Below are 25,211 nucleotides of genomic sequence, written 5' to 3'. Positions count from 1 at the left end.
TGCACACACTAAATGCCAAAGACAGATATATATATCCCAATAATATAAAATTACTGCCAGTCAAACAAAATACCAACTAGGGGCAGCACAGGGAGTGTATGGCTGTCTGACAAAGCAGAAGAAGATTTGTGCTCTTCATTGGAAACACTTTTACAGCAGTCAAAAGACAAATCTTGAACTTGACAAAGAAGGTCTGCTCTGACTTTGATCCTATCAATCAAGAGTCCAGTAGGTCCTAACTCAAATAAGCTATATCTTAGTTTCAACTTTGGACAAATATAAAGTCTTTTTCCTTCTACCATTCTGAAGAATAATAGATTTACTACTTTTTTTTAGGCCTATAAGAAATGATCTTTGGAAAGTTACTGATAGTTTCAGTGTTATTGACAACTGCCTCTCCAGAAAAATATCAAGGTGACAAATGCATTTGAAAATGACTATTTTTAATATTGGATGGTGTGGCAGAAAACTAATTTAAAATGTCGTTTATGTTTTATTTGTGCTAGGAATACACTGCCAGCACCTCACTAATATAGCACAATAGGCCAGATAAATTCTGCTCTCACACTGCAGAGAATCCACAGTAAGTTCACCTGAAATGAAAGCTACAGCAGGAGAAAGCCAAAGTTGTGCAATCCATTGGTAAGCTGTCTCTCTGCCCACAAGGACTGTCCTTTCTGGCAAACAGGTTTGAGTCTAAATCTCCATCTCTTATTCTTTCATACTCAAGACAAGATTTAGAAAGCAGGAAACAGACATGGGATAAAAATACATCAGAAATAGGCAAGGCAAGCTGGGAGGAACAAAGGGCGAGAAAAATATAAGAAATTTTTCTACAACATTCATTCCAGCTTCTCTGTCATCAACTTTATTTCAGTCCCTCTTTACTTTTGTATCATACCTTTATTCTGTTGGTTATCACATTTATCTGAATGGGGTCATTTAGAAAGTGTCAGGCTCTACACCTCAATTGCAAATCCCAGGAGCAGAAATCTGTAGACAGGTTTGGAGTGTATAATACCTCTATATATGAAGTATAGATAACATATCTCCTAGTTCTTGATAAATAAACCCCAGAAAATTACTGCTCTGGAGTTGTCTTGCTTAAGCAATACAAAAGTCAGCATTATTTTAACAAGAAAGAAAAAGAGAATGCACAAATCAATTTCTTAGACTCAGCATTAAGGACAAAAACAAGTAGGAATCCTTTCTGAGGCCAGTTCAGAAGCCTCCTCCAAAACTTGGAAAAACAGTCACACACATTAATGACAGTTTAAGGCTTTTTTCCTCTTTAATTTCTTGCAGAGTTTAATAACAAGGCAATTCCTTGTAACAGGAGCAACCAATGGACTTGGAAAAACAGATAAGCCTTCTGTCACAAACCTTTTTCATGTCTCTTCTGCTGCTTAAACCCACAGAACTTGTCTTGTTTACATCTATTAAGCACCTTTGTTGCAGCCACAGTAGTGCCACTTTTCCTTCCCTTACATCACAATCTCTATTCAGCACCAGTATGGATCCTGAATCCTGCAAACAGCACAAATCCTATGAATCCTGATTCTTGCTCCCTAATGTGAAGTACCTCATCACCACCATCAGACAGATTTCTGCACACTATTTACCCGCAGCAGAAGAGGAGGTGCTAATAAGTTAAACGGTACCCTTGAGTTGAAACACAACTAAGCCCATAGGGTTTTGCTACCCCAGCCAGCTTTCCAGGATTATTTTGATAAGTATGCTTTGGTCCTTGTGGCCAGACAAGCTGGGATTTCACTTGTTGCCTTTTTTATTCCCTTTTTCCTTTTTTTTTTGTCTCCACCATCTGTTTTGTAAATCCTTGAATTGATAATGTAAAGGTCATTGTTTCAGCATACAGGGATTTCATTAATAAGGCAGAAGTTGGCAAGAATTAAATGAATATACACATATTAATAAATGTATACATGCGTGCACTGCCAAAAGTGGTTTGGACCACATAACTTTAAAGTATTTGATAAATGGCTGGGAGGGTTCTCAGAGGAAAGTTTTGAATGACTGACTCTAAAGAAGAGCTTCTGCTCAGATCCTGGGGTCGTGGTATGGATTATGCCCATTTAAAACAGACACAATTAAGCACATTCCTGGGCGGTTTTTTGTGTGTGTACATCTGCATAGGAAAGACTGTTGCAACACTGTATCAACAATATAGAGCAAATGTCCACCTGAGATCCTACAGGAGAGGAATGGGATCTTAAAATTAAAACCTGAAACAAAACAGACCTCGCTCTGGCTCGGAGAGACTCGTAGTCACCAGCACTGGGTGCTGGGATGCCCAAGAACTCTGTCCAGGTGTCAGGGCAGGGGTGAACACACAGTCCAGCTGGTGGCCAGGCATCCCAGTGCTCCTGTGCAGGTTCTGTTGAGAGGACAGGCAGGACAAGCGATGGCCGCTGTCAAATCCCTGCCACATCTCTGTAGCCCTTGGTATGCTGCAACAATGTTCAGGTTTGGGATTTGTGTTTCCGAGAGCTTCTGGAGCAGACAGTGAGGAGTGTCTCCATCCTGTCCCAGCTCTGGAATCTTTGGGAGTCATCACAGTCCTTTGCCTCCAAGCCAGGTGCCTTATGAGACTGTGAGGGGATGTGCTGGCATTCTGAAGGTGTGAGTTAACACTGACCCTGGTGGGTTAACAGCAGCCATTCTGAGAGCCTCTTTCCTGCTGTTTGTCTCTCTGGTGCTTCCACAGCCAGACCTTGCCACCAGTTCCCCATTCACACTGTCCCCAGCTTTCTGTTACAGTGCCCTGGCCCTGTCCTTTTGAGTGTGGCATGTACTGCAGCTGGGGGGAGCCGTCTAACGCTTGGAGTCAAGGATTACTCAAGGCAATGCTTTGCAAGATACGAACTTCAGTGAAGGGTTGCTCATCCAGATCCTTGGGGTGTAAAACAAGATGGCAAGGCAATCCTGCAGTGCTTACAGGATATAATGAAGCAGAGATCTGCACAGCTGGGATTTCACTAGCCAGCCAGATGGAGGTGAAATTCTCCTCTGTGATTTCAGGAAGAATCTCACAAGATATTACTTTTGGCAGTATTGAACAGTGGCTACTAACATCCAATTTCTTTTTGCTTCATTCCTTTGGAATTTCAGCAGCATCACTGTCCTTTCTGGAAGAGAGACAAGGGAATCAAGGCACTGACATTCAAAGGTGGACACAGCAGAGCAGGACCTCTGCTTGGGTGTCAGGACAGAAGACTCTGAACTGCTGGTGTCATTTAACCAATTCTAAGACCAGGCAAAAGGAATATAGACATTTGTGACTGTCATACCATAAGTATGTGTATAAAATAGACTTACAAGGCTGTGGGTTCCCTGCTTGATGATTCCCTTGGGTTTAGAATGGCAAAGGGGGCACAGACATTCTTGATAATTCCCTTGAGTTCCTTGTGCTAGGTTAATGTCTTCCTTCCTCCACTCAAAAAATAGTCTGAAACCAAGTCAAATGAAAGAAAAGTTACATGGCATATCACATTCAGTAACTGATTTTAACAATTGTTTTTGAAATGTGATTATTTTAGAACTGAAAAAGCAACCTTTTTTCTATTGTATTGTGGTCATTACTTCTGGGCCTTTATCATTGCCTTAACTGGATAATTGAAAAGTTAACTTTTAAACAGCATTTGCAGTGTCAAAACTCTAGGTAGATATTTCAATAAGGACTGATGGGTTTTTGTTTTACCAGCTTTACAGAATGCATGCACCATGCTACATGAAAATAAGGTCACATTTTATGATCCCCTACTCTGACACCTGAAAATAGCTAAGAATCTGTCAGAAGCTCAAGTGTTTCCAGTCACTGACTTTCCTACCATAGATAAAAGGCCAGGATGGGTTTTAGAAAGACTTTCTTTCCATAATATATGGCATATTCCATCTAAATTAGGAACAGGACTTACAGGAGAAACATAGGGTAAAAAATCTCGAAGATCTCAATTAATAACATAAAATCCTAGGCACACTTAATGAATATTCAAACATTTTCTATGCAACACAGCAGACTATGCATTTTTCTTGAGCAGGGATTTCCCTCCTCAGCCTCATTCTCTGTTTGCAGGTCAGACAAGTTAATGCATCCCCACATTAGCTCTGTGCAGCTCCCGCTGAGGGAAGGGCCCCCGTGGCACCATGGCTGTCCGTCACACTGAAGTGATTAGACAAAATCTTGAGTCCCCTGGCAGTGATGAGGCTCTGCCAGCCTGGTCCAGCTCCCCACTGACTGTTCCAGCCAAAGCTGGGAATCCAGGATGTGCTGTCATCCCTGACAGCATCCATCAGGTGCCGCCTGCCAGCTCAGAGCAGTTCTGACCCCAACACTGAGCCAGCCTCTCCAGCTTCCCCTGTCTCAGCTGATTGCATATGGGGACAACAGTAGGATCAAAGGATTGGCCTCTCAAAAGTGATTTTTTTTCCTCTCTGCCTTTGCTATTCAGTATTCCTGAAATAATTTTCAAAAGCACTAACATCAGTCTTTTCCAACACAATAAAAAGCTCACAGTCCCAAATTCAGTTATGAAGACATGTAGTCATTAAAATAAAGTGCTCCAGATAGTAACCCCAGTTCCAGCTGGGGAGGTCTGAGGTTATGAATTCTGATCTGTCAGCGATAAACAGGCAGTCAGATATTCACACATAAGAACAATTCTCTCTGGTATCAGTGTGAAGCATATTGTGGGCAAAGGGCAACGTTTAACTTTTTTTTGGTAACTCTTCACAGTCAGTATCATGCCTCTGAACTCTTAGAAACTTCAGCTTAAGCAGAGTCCATAGGAGACACTGAAGTTTTGGAATGGGAAAGTGTGGAAGGTATCTTTTCAGCTTTATACCGGCTAGTGCTTGTATTTCAATGCCTTAGAAAGCCTCGAGCAGCCTTGAGAGGTAGCACGGGCGATCTAGCACTTTAGTAGCTCTAAAATCGGTACCTGAATCAGCTGCAGAACAAATACCATCAGCAGAAGCAAAGAGGGAGAAATATAGCTCCCTGCCCGCTCAATTCCCTGCAGTTGGAAGCTTTCAAATGAGACAGACAACCAGAGATGTTCACAGGAAGATAGCTGAGCTGAGAGAGAGCGGAGCCTCCCCTCGACCATCTTTTATTAGGAGAAGGGGAAAGGGGAGGACTGGGGGCAGACCCGGGGTGAGCGGCCAATCAGACACTGCTAAAGAGTCTGAGTTACATTTGGCTTTGCCCGCACTTGGAACAAAGGAGCTCGGAGCACATGTCTTTGGGACGGGGGAGGGGAAGCTCGGAACAGGCAGCAACAGGAAAGAGCAATGCAATCTGATGCAATCTTTGAGATACTTTGAAACTATAAGTACCAGAAAGGTATTTTTTTCTCCTTTTATCATTGCCCATCACAACTACTGCTGTTGCCATGCAAAAGCCTTTTTAATTTTTTTCTTTTTTCTTTGGCAGCAGAAGACTCTTTATGAGTCAGCAGCAGTTTATTGCTTTTATGTCTCAAGAATTTTTGGGACAGGCCCTCAAATTAGATTGGGTCTTCACTCATGACAGTCAGAGAGAATACACTAATTTCACTGACTGCAGACTGGTGAAGAGCACATCTTCATTTCCCACTATTTTTTTTTGCCCCCCAACATATTGGTAAAGCACATTCAAAAAATTTTGCTAAACTTCCGAAGAGTGGCAGGCAGTCCCAATAACATCACTGATTTTATTTGCCCTTCTGCATCTTTATCCATGTCTTTGAGAACTGACAGAGAACTTAATGCTGTAAAAAAGTGTTTGCTCTCTTATCATAAATGTGATAATCTCTCCTACATTCACTCAATAGGTAGAATTTTAAAGATGAGATAAACAGGATACAAACCCCACAGGACACATGATCTGGAAGTACATAACAGTAACAAATATTAATATGAGCAGAGGAGAAACCAAAAAGCTTCAGTAGAGACATATCCTGCTGTTTTCCACTACACCTGAAAGGTGTGAGTTACAACTCCATAGAGAGAAAAACAGTTTTCCCCACGAGGTTCAATGTACTAGTGAGGGATACTTGTGGGACCTCCAGAAATACATACAATTTAAATACACAGGGACAATACAAACCAACATAAGGTCTTTCCCATTCATAGTCCAATAAAACCATCCAAAACTGTCAATAGTACAAAGGCAGAGCAGAGACAAGACCACAGCTGTACACAAGATAATCTTTGCTTTCCTACCATGATTTAAACAGAAAAATAATACTGAAATAAATATTTTTAAAAAAATACCCAAACCACATTGTGGGCTGTCTGTATTCCTTCTAGTTACTTTAACATACAAAAAACCTGTGAACAAACAACATTGTTTGGGTTAGAGCAGTGCAAAAGGGAAGAGTGGGTAATCAGAACACTTACTGGAGAAGACTACTGAATGATTAATGATTAAACTTCAAACAGCAAATAGATAAGGCACAACATGCAGCATTACTGGATTTATAAAATGCAGATACACAGTGGTCATGGTCTGCCCACAGATACACAGCCCAGATCATGGCTGCTTAAATGCCATGGAAGTCCAGACCAGAGCCAGATTAAAAGGAAATCTTTTCCAGACTTGCTGCAGCCATGAATACTCATGGATCAGTCATCCTGAATATGAAGTTGGGTAAAATAAAGGTAAAACTAACCTGGACTTCAAATACAACCAATAATTAGATAACGGACTGAATTTATGGAAAATTTCTCCCTGGAGCTCATGAGGATTTGGGCTCTGGTGTCACGTTGTAACCAAGGTTACAATAATGTATTTAAACAGAGAAATATTCCATACAAGCTGAAATAATATTTAATTTGGCAGATTGACTGCACACTCGAATTTTGAATTTGCACCAGACATCTAAAGATTGTTGGGCTGGCTGCAAAAGTCAGATGAAACTTTCATTTAGCCCAGTATTTGGCATTTAACAATTCAGCAACTCACAGAGGCCCAGAAGTATTTTAGCCTTGACAGAGCAATACCTTCCCTGCCTCTAAGCTTCCAGCAGTTCCCAAACTGACAGTTGCTTCAATGGTATCACAATTATCCAACTCTCCATCACTTATTTAATCATTTGGAACCGATCAAAACTTGTGGCATCTGAAAAAAATCAGTGGGTGTGAGTTTCTCAGCTTAATTATGCATATAACAAAAAAGTTGCCTTCATTCAATATCAGCTGTCCTCCTGATCATTTCATTTCATGTGCCTTATTTTATGTCCTTTGGACCATGAATAATCATTCCCTCAACACTTGCCCTGTGCCATTCAGGATGGTATAGACCTCTATAATAACCATTTGTACTAATTTGATTTCTAAGCTATAGAGTCTTCGTTATTTCACTTCCTCTGCATACAGAAGGTATTCTGTACCACTAATTATTGTCTGTGTCCTTCTAGGTTATTATATCCTTTTCTAGAGTGAGGTGAGCAGACTTGTAGAATAAATTGAAATGTCAGATCCCCAAAACCACATGGAGCTGTATAGTGATGCTTCATCTCTTCTTTTTCAGTATTTCCTAACACCTTCACTGTCCTGCCCACCAAGCTAACATTTACAGGAAACTACAGATAAGTTTATAATTCTCTTTCAATAATGGCATATTTAGAACTACCATGATATATATGAAGGTTTTTTATTTGTTTGTTTGCTTTCCCCTGTGTGCATGGCTTTTTATTGATCAATATTGAATTTCAGCTGCTCCTTGCTTGGCACTGTGAGATGGTAGAACAATGGTCTATGCCATCCTCAGTTTTGATACTCTCCATCATCAGAAAGCTTTCTATTCATCTCTTTTCCATCACCCATAAATATGTTAAATAGCAATCATTCTAGCATCTAATTTCATTGCAAAAATAGATCATTTCTTCTGACTGTTTTCTAACTTTAAAGTAGCTATCAGTTTCTGAGAACGCAGCTTCTTTTGTCTTGTGACAGGTTAGTTTCTTTTACAGCCATTGGCAAGATCCTTCTCAGACCCTTCAGCGTGTTTCAGGGATGGAAAATGCAGCTGGTGCAGAGCAGAGCTATGGAATTAATGAAGAGATATAAATGCTTATAACACTATAGTGGGGGTCAAAATATATAAGGATCATGCTAAAAGATGAGCTTATTGCAATTAAGCATACCTTCTTATTGAAAAAAGTCTTGTAAAAGTGATTACTTAATCTGAAAGAAGCTGTGCTGAAAATTGAAACATGATTTAGACTCGAAATAGAGTGCAATATTTTTAAATGTTGAAGGAAATCAATCATTCAAACAAATAACCAGCAGCAGTGGTGCATTCTATAAAAGTATCTTTCCATTAAAATTATTTCTTGCAAGTTCTATGTTTTCTATTATGAAGAAAATTAGATTAGTCTGTTTTAATGGTCTTTTATGAGTTGAAGCGAGAGTCTACTTAATGATGTGCTGCTTTATTAATTCCTTTATTGGTCCAGTTCCTGGAAAATGTACCAACAATCCACTTTTGTACCGAGCAGCCTGGAAATCTTACACAGATATTAGTTTATTAAAAATAGCAGTTAACAGTTTTCTCTCTCTAATCTCAGCTGAAGAAATGTGCTCTATTAAGAAGCATTCCCACTGCGGTATTTACAAACTCTGTGCCACTCTGTTACACTGTTCTTATGTGAACACTAGGGCTTGGAATATTTAACTGTTACCAAATCTCCTCCTGGATCCTTTGGAGCTGACACCCATAGGCAAAGTCAGTAGCTGGCCACTTCCTGATTTAAATTTCAAGCTAAAGCACCATAGAGATCCTCTGATGGATATGGAATACAACAGCTGCTTAAAGGAGCAATAGATGTCTGCTCTCATCTCCTTGAGCGATGCTGATATAATGCCTTTATTCTCAAATTGCTGTGAGAATCTCCCACGTGGCCAAGGCAGCCAGCACAGGCAATGAGAGGGTTTACTGCTTTCAGCCTCACGATTATACAATTATCTCTCTCTGATATACTGTTCCAGAATCATCTGAGCTGACAGCCATAAGTCTGTTCAATGCTCGACCAATTTATGTAATATTTCTTCCTGTAATCAAATGTCATATTTCTGATCTAGCCAACTTGGTCTTATATTGAGACCACTGGCTCCAGCTTTTCCATGAGCCATGTGATCTCAGTGTGCACAGAGAGAGATTGTCCTTGCTCTGAGCTCCATAAACAAAGAGCAAATGTATTTATTTGGAGGGCATTGGCTACACTTTTTTTCCCTGCATTCCTGAAATACGTGCCCAAGCACATCTCAAGCGATGCCTGTAGTCTGTAGTTTGCTGCCTACACTGCTGACAGTTTAGAGATCAAATAACGATGTGTAAGAGGTGTGCTGATCACTGCAGACCTGGTTATCTTACATTTCCAGAGATGTGCAGCAGACTCACAGGCATCCACCGCCACTCAACAGCTCATTAATCAGCAGCCTGCTGCTCTTGTGTCTGTGCTACTCCACACTGTCAGGAGCTGTGTTTACATGAGAGCTCTCAGTGAAGCTGTTCCTACGAACGATACAAATACCTGTCTGGCTCCTTTCCTGACTGTAGAATGTGCTCATTGACAAGAGCCCACATAGAACTCTCTGGATAAATGGATGCCATTTCCCTCAAAACCAAAAAAAAAAGTTGTGCGTGGAAAAGAACATAAACAGATCCCTCTCACCAGTTCACTTGGAGTTCAGCATGAGCACTCCAAAAGAAGGAGAAAAAACACAGAGGGGACATTTCCAATGTTTCCTAAGATATATTCTTTCTTTTCTCTTTTTCCCAAACAAGAAGAAAAAGAACTTCTACTTATATTCAGAAAAAAGGTAAGCAGTCCAAGATCAAGGGTAAACTCAGTTAAACAGAGGGACCAGAAAATTTGCTTCTAAATTGGGCAATAATGAATGTGTACTTCTCACGACCTAGCTTTGAAAAATAGGTAAGTTACCTGCTGGCTGTTTGGGGAGCACTGTCTGGGACTTGCTTCTGCAGGCTACAACTCGGGAAGAACAAAATGAGGAATGGGAGGCTTTCCCAGGAATGTATGGAGGCAATATAAATGGGACTACAAAGCAAACACTCATGGAAAAAGAGGAAAGGGTGGGGAAGTATGATTTGCTCGACAAAGACTTAGTTATGATCCAAGGATTTAGCCTGTTATGTTTATTGAAAACATTGTTCTCCATGAGGAATTTTTGTTAGTGAAGCATAGCCACAATGCTGAACTGAATTATGAACTGAAGAAACAGTAGTTAGCTCTAACTGAATGCAAGGAACAAGATCAGACAGACCATCCATGAGCACAGAATAGGGATCTCTTATTAAATTTTCTCTGCCAAATTTCTTTTGGATATCTTATATTTTGGTGTTTCCTGCTACGATTTGCCATTCTTAAAATAGTTGTTTAAGAAAAACCCCAAAACACCTTTTTTCATAGAAAGCATCCAGAACAGTCTTTGTCCATACCTTCAAGAATGCTCATACTGTGGGGTTATAAATCAGGGTACTACTAACTCAAGAACTCTGGAAAAACCCCACATTATGGTGAGAATGAAAAATCACAGAATGAAGAGTTTGTCAGCCACTATGCAGGACCTTCCTGAGAACGTGGGTCTGTTCCCAAACAACAGCACAGGGGCCAGCAAGATTACTTTCAGGAAAACAGCTACCCCACATGGAACACCTGACCTGCTGTTAACACTTCCACTCAACGTTCTGATAAATTCTTGAGGAAAAGGCCTTCCATTATACCCAGTGCATTTGTGTGCATCAGACACCGTGCCATTGACTGATTTGCAGAAATTAGTCTCACTGGGGAAAGCTTCTGGTGTATCATCTGTTTCAAGAGAAAGAAGATGTAGGATGTGGTGGGATGATGGAACAGTTGTGAAGATGTAGGAATCTCACTGTGAAAACTGCTGTTGACCAAGCAATGTGACAGGGAGCCATATCCAGCCTGATGGTTTTTTTTAACAGCACCCATCTAGTTTGCACACTTGATTTCATATTTCAGTTAAAAATAAAAAAGGTATCTTCTATTTTAGAGGTGGAAGAAAAGCAATTATTATCTTGCCTCGCTAAATCTCCCAGTGGATATATGAAAATACTTCAGTGGGTGATAGTTCATTTGTTAAATGTGGCACAGACAGGATGGTATCCAAAGGAAATAAATTATTTCACTCTGGTAATTTTTTAATGCATTATTTGTGGGACATCTGTGTTCAGAAATCTTAATTTAAGTCAAAGGTCTGCCATTTCAGATGCTGCAAAGTAGTACCAATAACAACCAAAACAAAAAAAAAGGCTGACAAACTTTTAGGATTCTTGTATGTTATGCAAGTTTTCAGACTAGTAATGGAAAACACTGGATTAACTCTCAGAGTAAATGGACAGAACTATTAGCTCTTATTCAAATTCGGTCAATGGATTATGATTTTCTTTCACAATTACTATCTGATTGTTTTTCTGAGACATTTTAATCTCTTTCTTTCACTTCTTAGTTTAGATCATCGGCAGCTTTATCACTCTGTTCCTGCTGATGAAATAAGAATTAACACTATCTTTGGATGCTTGATGTTAAATTAACATTTCCAATGTACTCCTGCAGGAAACACCAACAAAATATTGCAATCTGATTACCCAGCTAACTGCTTCCTTCTCATTTGTCCTTTTGACTAGTAACCAAAGCACTTTTTGGACTGTTTATCTTGTATTTCCTACAAATGAATGAGTAGCCTCAGTATTTTCTTTCCTCTTTGGTCAATAAAAACGAGACACACAAAGCCCACCAGATAATCCTGTGCATTTGCCTACACCCACAAGAAAAAATCCTCCAAAAATCCTGAGAGCCATTTCCAAGCTTGTGCCTCGCAATTCTGTCCTCCTTGCAGGAAAACTTCTCCTCAATTCTACCTTCTTATAATCTTTCCACAGTTATGTATGGACACGCAGAACACACAAAAAAGAGCATTTACTTTTTAAACAGTTGCATATATAGCACCTCTGAGGTTTTTAGTTATAACCAGATGCTCTCTTCAGTCTGAAGTCCAGCCATGACAAACCCCAGTTACGGGGGAAGTGAGGGAAGGGGTTTAAGCAGCTCATCACACTGGCTATTATTATCTGGAGAGTGTAAATTCCATGTTAAGAAAAGGAGTCACAAGGAAGGAACAAGCAGTGATGTAGCTGAGGGCAAGAGAAATTCAACTGCTTCCCAGCTCAGGAGGGAATATCACCTTTATCCTGTCTTGTCTGCTATGCCAGATTGGCTAATTTAGTGTTCCACTGCCCTGCTTTTAGGAGATGCAAAGGCCACACAAATTCAACATGGATGGCTGAAACAGAACATCTATTTTTTGACAAACTACTCAAAAGATCATAATTCCAAGAGGAAATTTTAAACTAAGAATGGAGTCTGTCCTGAATATTATTGCCCAAAATGTGAACTAATGACTGTATTTGGAACACAACTCTACAAAGGACATCAATTTGTCTGGCACTGATGAGAGGGAAACAAGAGCCTCAATTTCCCTTGGTAGCATCCCAAAGTGTAAATGTCCTGGTAGGTCCCGACCTCTGCAATTGAGCTCTGCAACACCTTTGAGGTGATTATCAAAGATAAATATTAGTCAGGTAATATCTGGCAAGGCAGTGGCCTGGTTTTAACATGGTACACAAAATTCAGCGTGGACATGTACCACATATTTTCTCGAGAATACTAAATAGAAATATTTTTGGTTTTAAGCATTTAAATTCATTGTTGGGTAATGTGATGCAGCCATGTCGTGGCACATATGCCTCAAACAAAAAGCTCAAATCCCTCAAAAAGGCAGAGGATTGCAGAGCATCCCAAATTATCATCCCATGACTCTCAGTGCAAAGTGTTATAACAGAATATGCAGTTTAGGCAGCAGAATGCTATTTTCAGCAGGCTTGATCAAAAGTCATGAAGCTTAATTTCAACATGAAACATCATCTGTCAGTTCAAAAAAGAGAATGAATGATAATCTTTGTTTAAAAAGTGCCAAGGAGTGATTCAACATTCATCAACTCCCTCCATTCTCATTAGTGAAATCTAAATATCCAATTTAGCAACCTTTCACTTTCGTTTTTAGATGATGGTGTGTTACCAAACTCATTTTATAGAGAATAATTGGTATAATACTCCCCTTCTTTCTGTGAAATCCTGAGACGTTTCATGAAATAATTTCCATTTCATCTGGAAAAATTTCCCTTCTCCAACACCTATGAATCAACCCAATTGTCTGCCTGAGAAATTACTGTCTAGTGCAAATCATCTCTTAGATGCTTTCATTACTTCTGAAGGCCTTACCTCCTGATGGATGGAGTGTAATTGAGCGCAGATGCTATTTGCCATGAATAGGCAATCCAAACTTCCAAACAATTGCACAGCGTTGAGTTCCTCCGAGTGCACAAATAAGCTTCTTATTGTTTTTAATTTTATCCACTGGGCTTGAAAATCACAGCCACATGAAAACATTACCTGAATTAGAAAAGCAGAGAAAGCACTGAATGTCCTGGAACTGCAAAGACGCGATGGTCTTGATCTTACCTGCTTTGAAAAGGTAAGAACTCCTGTAGAGTTCATTGGGGTTTGGAATGGACCTTCTGTGAGGTACAGAAACAAGATCCACTTTGTGTACACTCAGCATGAGTTCTCTAAACAGAGACTAATTAAAATGTTGACATTTTAGAGTGGTAGTTGATATTTAAACAGAAATATTTCCAGAGATCATTGCACTTGATATTGAACAATGCAATTACTGACATCAGAAATATGTCATTTCCATTGAGTGGATTAGTGTTCTCAGAGCGATGCACAAGGCATATCAGCAGTACTAAAGAGCAAAGGAAAAAACGAACCACGTATGAAAATTCTGTAAATATCAAATACATTCAAAAGGATGACCTTTTATGGGCATCCAATAACTTAGGTACTTATTCTAAGTTAATCTGAAACAGCAAGAAATCAAATTTGGAAGGAAGCAAGCCTGAGGGCAGGATTCTTCTTGGCATTTCAGAATTCAGTTTTTTCCTTCTCCTAGAGAACAGAGAGTGCTCTCTATTTAATTTGCATCCCACCAGAAATTTCCTGCGTATTTCAGTTGAGGTAGGAGCCTCAAAGAACTTACTGTTTTGATTTCCAGCTCTGCTGTTTTGAGCATTCTTATAAGGAATTACTTGTGGAAAATATGTGTTTCATTGAAGTCAGTGGATTTGTACAGATATCATACAACAATTTCACAAGTGTAGCACTCCTTGCAAGGGCATTGGTGGGATAAAGATGTGTTAAACTGACAAATTGCCTCAGAGATGTTCCGTTTCTGACACCCACACATCTTGGATCTTGCTACAAATCTTTAAAATAAATAATGTTGAAGCACTTAATTCATTAATTAATTCCTTTCTTCTAGACACTGCAGTGAGAAATCAAATAGAAAACCAGGACCTGCTAATTGGCTAATACTTGTTAAAATATTGTTACTAATCTACATTTTCTTTTTTGTCTTAACTTGAAAGTATCAGAAGAATTTCAAATGGACTATGAATACTCATCCCAGGATTACAAATTTAATTGAGCTGACCATTTGAATTTGCAATTAAAAAGCCTCTGCACAAACCCAAAGGATATTCAGAGGTTTTTTTCAAGTTTCAGGTTTCTTCCTCTGTGACCTAAGAATACAAATCCCAACACTGAGCTTCTCTTCTGTAACTTGCCCACAGAATCAGAGTCAAGCCACACTGGTACCTTATATGTGTCTCCTATAGGAAAAATCACACAGGAAAAAAAGGAAAAAGGAAATTACATAGCATGAGTAAACAATGCCTGTCTATTCAGAACAAGAGTTTTTAGCTGTTTTTTGCTTTTGCTATTTCTCTTTTGAAAAGGGAAAGAAGAAAAATGTAACTGGCAAGGCTGTGTATAAACCACTGTAAAGAAGTATGGCAACATTTGGAATATATACACTTTGCAGTTTTAACGTATTCTGCGTATTTTACATAGAGACAAATAACTTTTTTAAACATAATATTGGATTAAAATCTAGACAGCAAACTTCTGAAACTACCATTTTTTATCCCATTTTTTGTCCTTTAAAAAAAGGTCACATGATGAGTAAATGAAAATTAATACACAACGAAACAACAGTACTTTATCAGGTAAGAAATATAACCATGTCATTAACTCTGCTTCTGTCTCTCCCCAAACTCAACACCGGCTCTTAGATTCTACTTGAGATAATTTTTGCAACCCTTCTCCTTCTCCTTTTTCATGTGACAAACATTTGACAGTATGTGACCGTACTCTAGCTATCAGGCAGAAGTCTTGTTCCTCGGGAGACTGACAGCAAGTCACATCATTGGAAAGCAATCTGTCTGGTCAGGTAAGTATTTTCTCAGGGATTTTTTCGCAAATTCTATCAGAAGCATGCATTCAAAACTGCCTGTTAATGTAGGCAGTTATTCATGTTTGGGGAAAAAACCGACAAAACCTCCATGACTGAATGCTGCAGTATTGTGCAATAACCTTTTAACAAGGCACATTTATCATGCAACAGCTTAATATTTAGATATGGTGCTAAGCACATTTCTGCATGGACATTTTTTTCATTCCAAGTTCATCTCCAAACATCATACTTGGATTTGCACACTTTTATAAATCTGTTCGCTCTGACTTTATCCCAACTAATAACTAGGATTAAGTCATTTAAGCATGACTGCTAAGTCACAATTCAGGAGCACTGGTTCCTCCCTAATCAAAGTCACGAGGCAACAGAGATGCTTGGAGGGTTCAGGCATGTCTGGAAGTACCTTTTGTTCTTTAAAACACCCTGAAGTTAACCACAGTGACTGCGGCCTTAGCAATCCTACTGTATCTCAGTACCAGCATTAAAGGTATATTCCTTCTGTCATTTCCAAATGTTCCTATGTGAAGTGCCAATCTTTTATTGCCACAAAATGTACACACTGCCACATTTTTTGGAAGCATGGGGATGCTGTTCAGTGGGCCACAAGCTCTTAGAGTCAGATTTTTAAAGGAACAGACACAAGTTTGAGTTTTAAGACTTCCTTAACTTCCTGTAACACTTTCTTTAGCAACAGAAGGTAAGAGCTCAGGCACCTCTTTGCATCTGTAAACAAAATTAGAAGTGCTGCAGAGGCCTTAAAGCAGAATGGTTAACAACAGCACTGTAAGCACTGAATGACTTAAGATTTGCACCCACATAGCAAGAACAGCTCAAAGGAATGAAAATACAGTAATATAACAGAATGGGCCCTGGTTCCTAATGTGTGCTTCTGTCACAGGAGAGTTAACATCTAATCAGTTAGTTAAATTAAAATGTCTCAGAATCAAATATAACTAAATGCCTCAAGCAAGGGTATTTAGCCAGAAAATGGTAAAATAAACATCAAAGAATATTTCTAGCTAAAGGGTATGGATTCAAGGCCCTAAAGGTGAAAAAAAGCTCTCAGCATTTTAGGTTTCAAAGCTGAAACACACAGAGGAGCTGGTACATGCCAGATGCTAAAGGGGTGTAAGGTTGTCTCTTGCCTGTAGCAGAGGAATGATGGATGCAGGTACAGAAGCTTCTGCTACTGTGTGATTAGGCTACATGTGGAAAGAAATAGGTGGATGAATTGAGAAGAATTTGTAAATTCAGTACTGACTCACTGATTATGTCCTGTCTTCCTTCTGGTAAACCTGACACCCCAAAAGCAAAAATAAAAAAACTCTCTAGGAAAAGTACAAAATCACTAGGAAAATTCAATCTCAGTTCCTTACAAAGCACACACATCAAGAACTCTTGGATGTGTATTCAGCTCTTCTGATGTAGGGCTGAGGGCATAATGTGAATGTCAGGAGTCACACCAGAAATCAGAACTGTTTATTACCTCAGAGGAAACTGATTGAGATAAGCAGTCCATAAAAAGACAGCTTGGTTTTACCTGTGCAAATTTACTGCATACTAGCAAGCTAGGTTAGAGACGAACTGAAGAAAATGGAGTACCTGTAAGGAAAGTGCTGTATTATCACTAGACTGTCATTAAGCTCTGGGATTTTTTTATACAGCCATGGAAAACATCCCTATCCAGGCTGTTCCAGTGAGGATTGACAATGGTCTCAACCAGAAGTGATGTTGAGTATTTGCCATCATTATAGGTGGCACTGCGAAAACTGAAGGCAGGTAGGACTCAGTGTCGGGAAACAGTGGGTGCTGCTTTGGGACTAAAGCACAGAGTTAGGCTACAGGACCAAGGAAAAGACAAAACTTTTTTCCATGAAAGACAAGCTCATGATATCTGAATGAATCTCAATCACATGGAACATAGCTTGGCATATACAAATCTGGGAAAAGCATGAATCTTGTCTTGTTCATCCTATGTAGCTTGCAGAGTTTTGTAGTATAATATGAAAAATAGCAAAAAATGGGTATGTTCTCACCTCTCTATCTTCTTTTCTGTCTCAAAGGCAGCAGCATGTGCTGTGAGCTCCTGGGGCGAGGGCAGGAGCAGTGGAGCAGAGCTGTGACACCAACAGGGGCTGTGGGGCACTGCAGTCATCTTTAACTCTCCGGACAAGATGAGTTATTTGCACTTCAGCCACGTGATTGTGAAAGCCACAGCTGATAAGTGTACAGAGCTGGAGAAAGCATGTGCAGTGTTAGATATGGCAGGTTTTAATCCTGGTGACTCTTTGTTCTCATGAATGCCTGAATTTTGCCACGAGATAGACTCTGCATGTCTGTATTAGCGGCAGCTGCATGTTCCAGGGGCTTAGAAGGACATAGGAAAACCTTGACAACCAACCAATCTCCAACAGAGAGCTCAGACAAATCTTTCTTAAATATGGTCTTCTGGAGGACCAGTGACAGGCCCTACCCAGACTCTAAAGCTCCCCTGAAATAAGAATGGAACAAAATATTATCAAACATCCCTGTTCCAGATCCTACATTTTTTAAGAGTGAGGTGAATAAATAGTTAAAAACAGTCTGGACAAATCAATTCCTTTTTTAGATGCTGTCTAACTCCATGAGCTCTGTCAAGAGCAGACCTTCATCAGTTTTGAGTGAAAAGGATGACAAGAACTCATTCAGATTTAATCTTAAGCTAAGATGGTGAAAGAACAGTAAAATAAGCTTTTCAAAATTAGTTTGTGTATATCATTCCAAAGAAAGAGTTAAGCCAGAAGAACCTGACCTGTGTCAGTTGTTTCATGAGCTATGTGCTCTCTCCAGCAGGACGTATATCATTCTGGAGGAAGCTGGACCCTTGTTATTCAAAAAGCATTACACTAGTGTTTGAACTCTAAGGAAATGTCAGGACAGGGTTGGCTTATGAAGTGACATGGAGCTCAAGAGTCCTTTACTTTTACTAATGATGTTCTGAAGGAAGTCAGGAGGATTTCAGCCTTCTGGCAACACCAAACACTAGGAGAATCTATAGAGCTGAGAGACTCGGAGAGTAAAAGGTAATGTAAAAGAAAGCAACCCTTGCCATCTGAAATTTAAAAAAAAAAAAAAGCTTCATAAACATATTTTTGTTCATAAACTAGGAATAAGAAAGGGATCAACGGGGAGTCAGCCAGTTGCCCGATGAGATAAAGGATAGAGCTGCTTTCTTCCCTGTCTCTTGTTTCCTGTCTGTTCTGTGGAACTTTCCCTTCATCCTCTTTGTTGTATGACTAATATAAAGCTGCATGTTTCCTGCAGTAACTAAGTAGATTAGTTTCTTGTGAACAGAGCAGCTGCTTTAAAAAGGCCCTGTATCACTCCTGAAAACAGGAGTTAGGCACCTAAGTAACTTCCTAATCTCTGTTGAGAATTTCACCCTTAGCATACCACACGCTTCTCTTCCCCATCTGCAGACTGGAGATAAGAGCTTTTGAATGTGGCTGCTGCTGTCATCTTGGGAATAAGGGAGGTAAAGGGAAAAAAACACCCACAGCAACAGTGAGCACTCAAGCTGCTATAATGGCAGTGCTGCACTGATAGCATCCTCTTTCGTACACTGTGGAAAAATGTTACTGCTCATCTTATCAACTCAAGTACACTGATTCTCACCAATGCACTGCTTGACCTCCTGTGGCTTGTTTCAACCTTATGAAAACCTATATATCAAATCATACAAATTAACTGGTGCATATTCCTGCTCCTTATCAGGCTTCCTGTATACCAATGAAAATGAGAATATACTCAAATGGAAAAACAGGCAACCTGTATTCAACAGGATCCCTTACAAGGCAGTCTAAGAGAGCTGAGGTCCAAGTTCAGTTCCCTGCTAAGCAGAGCTGATGTTGACTGCTATGTTTACCTTTCAAACTGCCTCTATCTATGCAAAGGAAAACAAAAGCAACAGGCTAAAATGTTATGCTGAACCTGAAAGTAAGAGTTACTGTCATGTGCTGAATGAAAAACAGAGTCAGTTCTAATTTGGGATAAACTACTGTAAAGGTAACATTTAGAACTTATGAGCATTTTCTGATCAGTTGTGGTTACTTCAAATTATGCTGAAAGATTTCTTTTGTCTGCTGCTATCAAAAAACAGTGAAAACTGAACCTCAAGGGCTTGGAGGTCTCAATTGTGAGGTGGGCCTTGTGATCTTATGTTGATGCACAAGTAAAACATTTCATTGCGAAATCTGAAAATACGCTTGGTTTTATAGATTTCAAAGTCTATTCCTTAACCCTTAATTGTTAAAACCAAAATAATTTAAAGTGCCATTTTCTTTTAAACTAAATTTTTAATGGGCTTTGTGCAGCAAGAAAAGATAAGAGTGCCATGGTGTTTCATGTCTAACACTAGATCTACTGGATGAGAACCCCCACTGGAATGGAAGAATTTGGCATGTGTTCCTTGCTCTCAATTTCACAACACCTCAAGTAAAAGTTCTGTCCCTAAGTCCTCTAGTTGTAAAAAAGATTTTCTACATCTTCACTGTGCCAATGAGGAAACCCCTGTTTATGAGGTTTTGAATATTTATCTGAAATATAAGTGACCAGCAGATGGATGACCACATCATCCATGGCATCCCCTCAGATTTTTCCCCTTCATCCTGATTTGGAGAAGGCAACTCTGTTGCCTACACAGAACTGTCCTTATGCGTTTTTACAAGTCCCATGAGGGCACATCAAGCAGCAAACATCAAGCTGCTGATACTTCCTTAAGTGTTTGCACACTTCTTGGCCACACCACTTGTGACAACACCAAGCCCTTCCCCATCCTAATCGATCAAATCCATAGGCAGCAAGGCTCTTGTTGCAGTGGGGATTTCTGCAACATATATAGACAGCAAGGCCCATGGAAAGAAATAGGGACCAATTCTTGATAGAAGTTTCAGAGATCTTTATTTTCCAGCTACATGGCCAGGGGACTGCCGAAGAACTGTCACAATCACGGGACAACCAGGGTCCTCCCCACCCAGGGGAACACAAAACAACCAATGGGGAATGGGATTCACCAGGGAGTAAGGAAACTGTAGGCCATGCCTCTACTCCAGGGTCCCCTGTCCCAGGACCCCACGCCAGGAGGGAGGAACCCCAACACCCCCTTTTGTTTTAACTAAAAGAGATTTAAAACTTAACATTGAAAACAACTGGATAAACATAAGATAACAATTTCAAAAGAAAACAAGCCACCGTCCTGAGTCTCTAAATGTCCAAACAGATTTTTTCTTTGGAACATCTTAGGGCTGGCAGAAGGGAGACAGGACTCTCTGAGCATGTTTTGTGGGGAAACTGAGGCAGGAGAGGGTTTCTTCCATTTGTACCTGTTGGAACTCTAAACAACAATAGTTAATCCCCTCCCCGCCTTGTCATCCCCCACTCAGCATGGGAAAGGGATTTTTGGGAAAACAATTGGTAAAGGCATGGTATTGTGAGGGAAAGCATGAGTGAAAGAACGGATTAGGAATACACTGAGGATAATAGGATATAGGATAAAAGGGAAAGGTAGAATTGCGAAAGGGAGGCTGTATGGGTTGTTCATAATGGCAATATTGTCTGACATGACTACGATTCCCAGCCTTTCACAGAAACACCACCAGGTGCGGTAACATTTGCTGCTTGCAGGCCTTTCTTTCCTTGTATAATTTTAAACTCCACCACTTCTCCGTCTCCTAAGGTTGGGATATATTTTTTGGGATTATTCTTCATAATGGCAGTATGATGAATGAATATGTCTTCCTTGTTGTCACATCTCGTTATAAAGCCATAATTTTTTTTTGACATTATACCATTTTACTATTCCTAAAACCTTAGCTACGATAATTTTTTCTTTTTTCTGTGTCACTGCTGGTTTTTTGTATCACTGTGTTCCTGCTTGCACTTTCACTTTTGCTCGCTCCTGCTTTGTACCTGCTGGATCTGCCAGGGCTGCCAGGGCTGCCCATGTCTGCACGCTCTCACCATGGAGTCTCAACTTCTCCGGGTCGCATTCAGGGGCCGCACGGACCAGGCTGGGCTGTGCCGCTCAGCTCCTTGCGTGCTGCCTCTGGTCACAGCTGCACTGCTGCTGCCTGGCACCGTGCCCACGTCTCTGTGCGGTGGTTCCCCCACACCCTGTGAACGACTCTGTTCCGGCGCGTGTTTCGGCTATGCGCGGCTCCGCTCCACTGCCATTGCTGCCGGCCACCGCCCACACGCCGCCCCTCTCAGCCGGGCGTTCACGGGGCTTGCTCCACCGTGCACTGCGCGGGGCCAGGTGGGCACCGCCGGGTCGCACCGCTCCCGCTGCATCTCGTTCCACTGCCGATACCACAGCTCATGCTGGCCCACCCACGCGTGGGAACTGCCTCACTGCCACCCACATTGCAGTTGGCCCATGTGGCCGAGGCCACGCGGTCCCTGAGGCACGTTTCCTTTCTCAAGGACACAGCTGATATTGTTCAACAGTCTCTGTAATTAGATAATATTCATGGAAATATTCTTCCATTGGCATGTATTTTGACTCAGAAATTAACTGAGTCCAAACATTCTTCCAAAAGTCTTTGGTAAGAATCAAGTCCCAAGAAATGTAGAAAAAATTTTTAAACAACCATGCCAGGAAGTGTCTCAGTTTGAGCTTGAATTAAGCTAAAATTTACATATCATTGTTCAAGAATCTTTTCAAGTTTAAGATAAATGTCCCTTTGCAGCTTGGAGAGCCACGAGTCTTTCCACAGTTCCTCCATAGTTTATGGAACAGCAAAACAAAAGCAAGAAGAGAGATCCAGAGAGTTTCTTTACTCACGAATTTTTGGGGATCTTCAAAATCTTGATCATTTCACAGTCGCTGACTCCAGGGAATCGTTATGTTGCCCACAGTCGCACAATTTGTTGCAACGGGGATTTCTGCGACATGTATAGACAGCGAGGCCTGTGGAAAGAAATAGGGACCGATTCTTGATAGAAGTTTCAGAGATCTTTAGTTTCCAGCCACATGGCTGGGGGACTGCCGAAGAACTGAGCAATCAGGGGACAACCAGGGTCCTCCCCACCCAGGGGAACACAAAATAACCAATGCGGAACAGGATTAGGGTACATGTGACCAGGGAGCAGGGAGACCCCATAGGCAATGCGTCTACTCCAGGGTCCCCTCCCCCGGACCCCACACCAGGGGGTAGGAACCCCAACAGGCTCTCAGCAGCTGGAGGGCGCCATCACTCCAGCCTGAAAGACAGCAGAGGCAAAGGGATAATGCTGGGCTGATGTGCAGTTCTTAACGAGCAGAGCAAGTAGAAGTGCAGGGAGCCACTGCAACTTGAAGCCGCAGGAGCAGAGCAGCAGCCGCACTGTTTATCCCGTTTTTAAACAAGGAGACAGTAGTTAAGATCTGATCTTTTAAGCTCAAACTTTCATGCTGAGCAAACCACAATTATCCAGAGTTAGACTTGAGGAGTTCTGGAATTTTAAAACTCAGGTGTATGAACAGCAGTGACACAAGTCACATGCGAACAGCTCATCTGAGTGAGCATACACTTGCTACCTTCATTTCCCTACAGCTTAACATTTCCACTCCCTGAAATTCAGCGAGGAATCAGAATTTATGCTCCAGTGTCATTCCCTGGAGACAATCAGTCCAATGCTGGGTTTGGCTGAGACAAAGTTCATTTTGTTCACAGTAGGCAGTATGGGGCTTTGGAAATTATGAACAAAATCAAGCCTATCCCAGCCCAAACCAGCCCACCACAGATTAATTAAATGACATAAATATGGATGCAGGAATACCTACCTGTGAATGAGAGGAAGCACCGTTGTTTAGACAGGGTATTCCAATCTTTGACTGCGGGAGAATACAAGTGATTATTTAATCAATGCAAGGCCATATTCCATCTGTGAAGCCTCCCTGTATCCTTGTGGCAGTGAAGTTCACACAGCTGGCAAATTTTTTAAAAAAGCCATTACAAGAGGCATTTTGAAAGTTTGGGAACTCTGAACAGTATTAAAGACTAAATATTAATTATAACAAGTATCATTAAAACAACTTATAGGACTCTGAGGTACTAATGAATTTTGTTAAGAGCAATAATCAGGTTATGAATTAAACTACTGGATTATATATTAGGCAAGCTTGAGTTTGTTGAAGCTTTCTGTGTAATGAGGTTATTTTTGCCTCTTGATACAATAAATCTAATTTTACATGTTTATTATGACATCTTATTAAACTGCTTTATAGAAAGAACATTAGAGACACTTTTAGGAACTCCTCAATGTCCAAGCTAATTTAGGAAAGAACATCAAGTTCTCCTTTATAATATCATTATTTTTAAACCATTTGCTAGCAAAAAATAAATGAAAAGAAATTCAAAGGGGAAAAAAGAGAAGTGGTAGTTTATGCTTCATCTACAGTAAATTTATACATGTTAATATTCTTATTCATGTTAAGCCTTAAAACCTGAATTCTTTATTTTATATATGTATATATGCTCAAGTCCTTAAGTTTTCAATATTAGCAAATCATAAAGTAGTCATAATCACAGATTTTCCTGTTGCTTGTGTGTCTGGCAGTGCTACCCAGAGAGGCTGTTAAACTATTTTGGGATACTTTGACTTAAACTGAAATGAAAACCGTAAGTGAAAACAAGGACTGTGAACAGTGGGATCAGATGGTTTAGAAGAAGGAAGGAGAAAGGAAAAGAAACTTTCTATGTACACACTAGGTAGGGACAATACATGTGCTGCTGAAGGCAGCACTAAACAAATGAAGGCTGAAAAGCATAAAGATGTAGAGTTTTAAGCCAGTAGTAAATAAACAGAATGCGACATGTTAAACTTGCATTACTTCAAGTAAAAACAAAGCAAAAATGGGAAAAAAACAACAACCAACCAACAAAACCCCTCCCCAAAAAACCAAACCCAAACATTTCCCCCCCACCAAAACCCAACACAAGTTCTATCCTCCAATTAAAAATTGTAAAAACCTAATCTCAGTGTACAATCAACACAAAAATAATGTTCCATCCTTAACGTGGTTTTCTCTATTTCCATTGATAGATTTAGCCTCCAGGGATCATATGAAATTTATCATTTCTGTTCCAACTCCAAAATAAAACAACTCTATTTTCCATGTGTCAAACAACTAACAAATTTTGCCCTCACTATCCAGTTATGATTCTTTATGGTTTGTGTTGCAGAGGACAAAAACCTCTGTGTCTGCAAGGGTATAAAAAGTTCCTTGTTAAGTAAACACTATGAAATGGTCAGTCTGTTTGACAAACTCAGAATAAGTGGTATGTTTTTGCATTACAGGGATTGATTAGTCACGTAAAGTGTTTGGGGTTTTTTTAGTGTTCATCCCTTAGGAAAAAAAAGAAAAGCTCCATTTTCAGTTTTCCAATTTTCCATAAAGAATCTTGCTGCTTGCATAAAGCAGTTTCCAGCAATTGTCATATCTGGAGCAGCAACTTTCCCTTTTTACTTTTCATTATCGGAAGCTTAATAGAAGGTAATGCATTTCTTTTTATAAGTTTAAAATTTATGGATATGAAATGTTTGGTTTACTGCTTAGAAAATGAACGCATTAAAATACAGATTAGTGGCACGTCCATAAAACTACACAATGCTGCACAAGCCCTGATATTCTTTTGTCAAATGAGCTTCAGAGCCTACCTAAAAGCAAAAAGACTAAATGAAATATGACCAAAAGGTTAAGTTGTGAAAAATGATGCCTATTCTACTATAAATACAATTGTATATGCAACTTTATGTTATTTGAG

At 40.1% G+C, this 25,211-nt stretch overlaps 1 long non-coding RNA gene across 1 annotated transcript; it reads right to left on the bottom strand.

The window, feature by feature from the left end:
- Window positions 1–1,214: 1,214 nt before the first annotated feature.
- Window positions 1,215–17,637, bottom strand: LOC120410298. Its single transcript, XR_005602384.1, has 4 exons — window positions 17,463–17,637; window positions 13,332–13,502; window positions 3,337–3,466; window positions 1,215–3,146 (listed from the first exon to the last, which is right to left on the bottom strand). It is a non-coding gene; the product is annotated as an uncharacterized LOC120410298 (long non-coding RNA).
- Window positions 17,638–25,211: the final 7,574 nt, after the last annotated feature.

Source organism: Corvus cornix, chromosome 7 (assembly GCF_000738735.6).
Source record: "Corvus cornix cornix isolate S_Up_H32 chromosome 7, ASM73873v5, whole genome shotgun sequence".
Classification (NCBI taxonomy): domain Eukaryota; kingdom Metazoa; phylum Chordata; class Aves; order Passeriformes; family Corvidae; genus Corvus; species Corvus cornix.
This window is presented reverse-complemented; position numbering and strand designations above follow the sequence as displayed.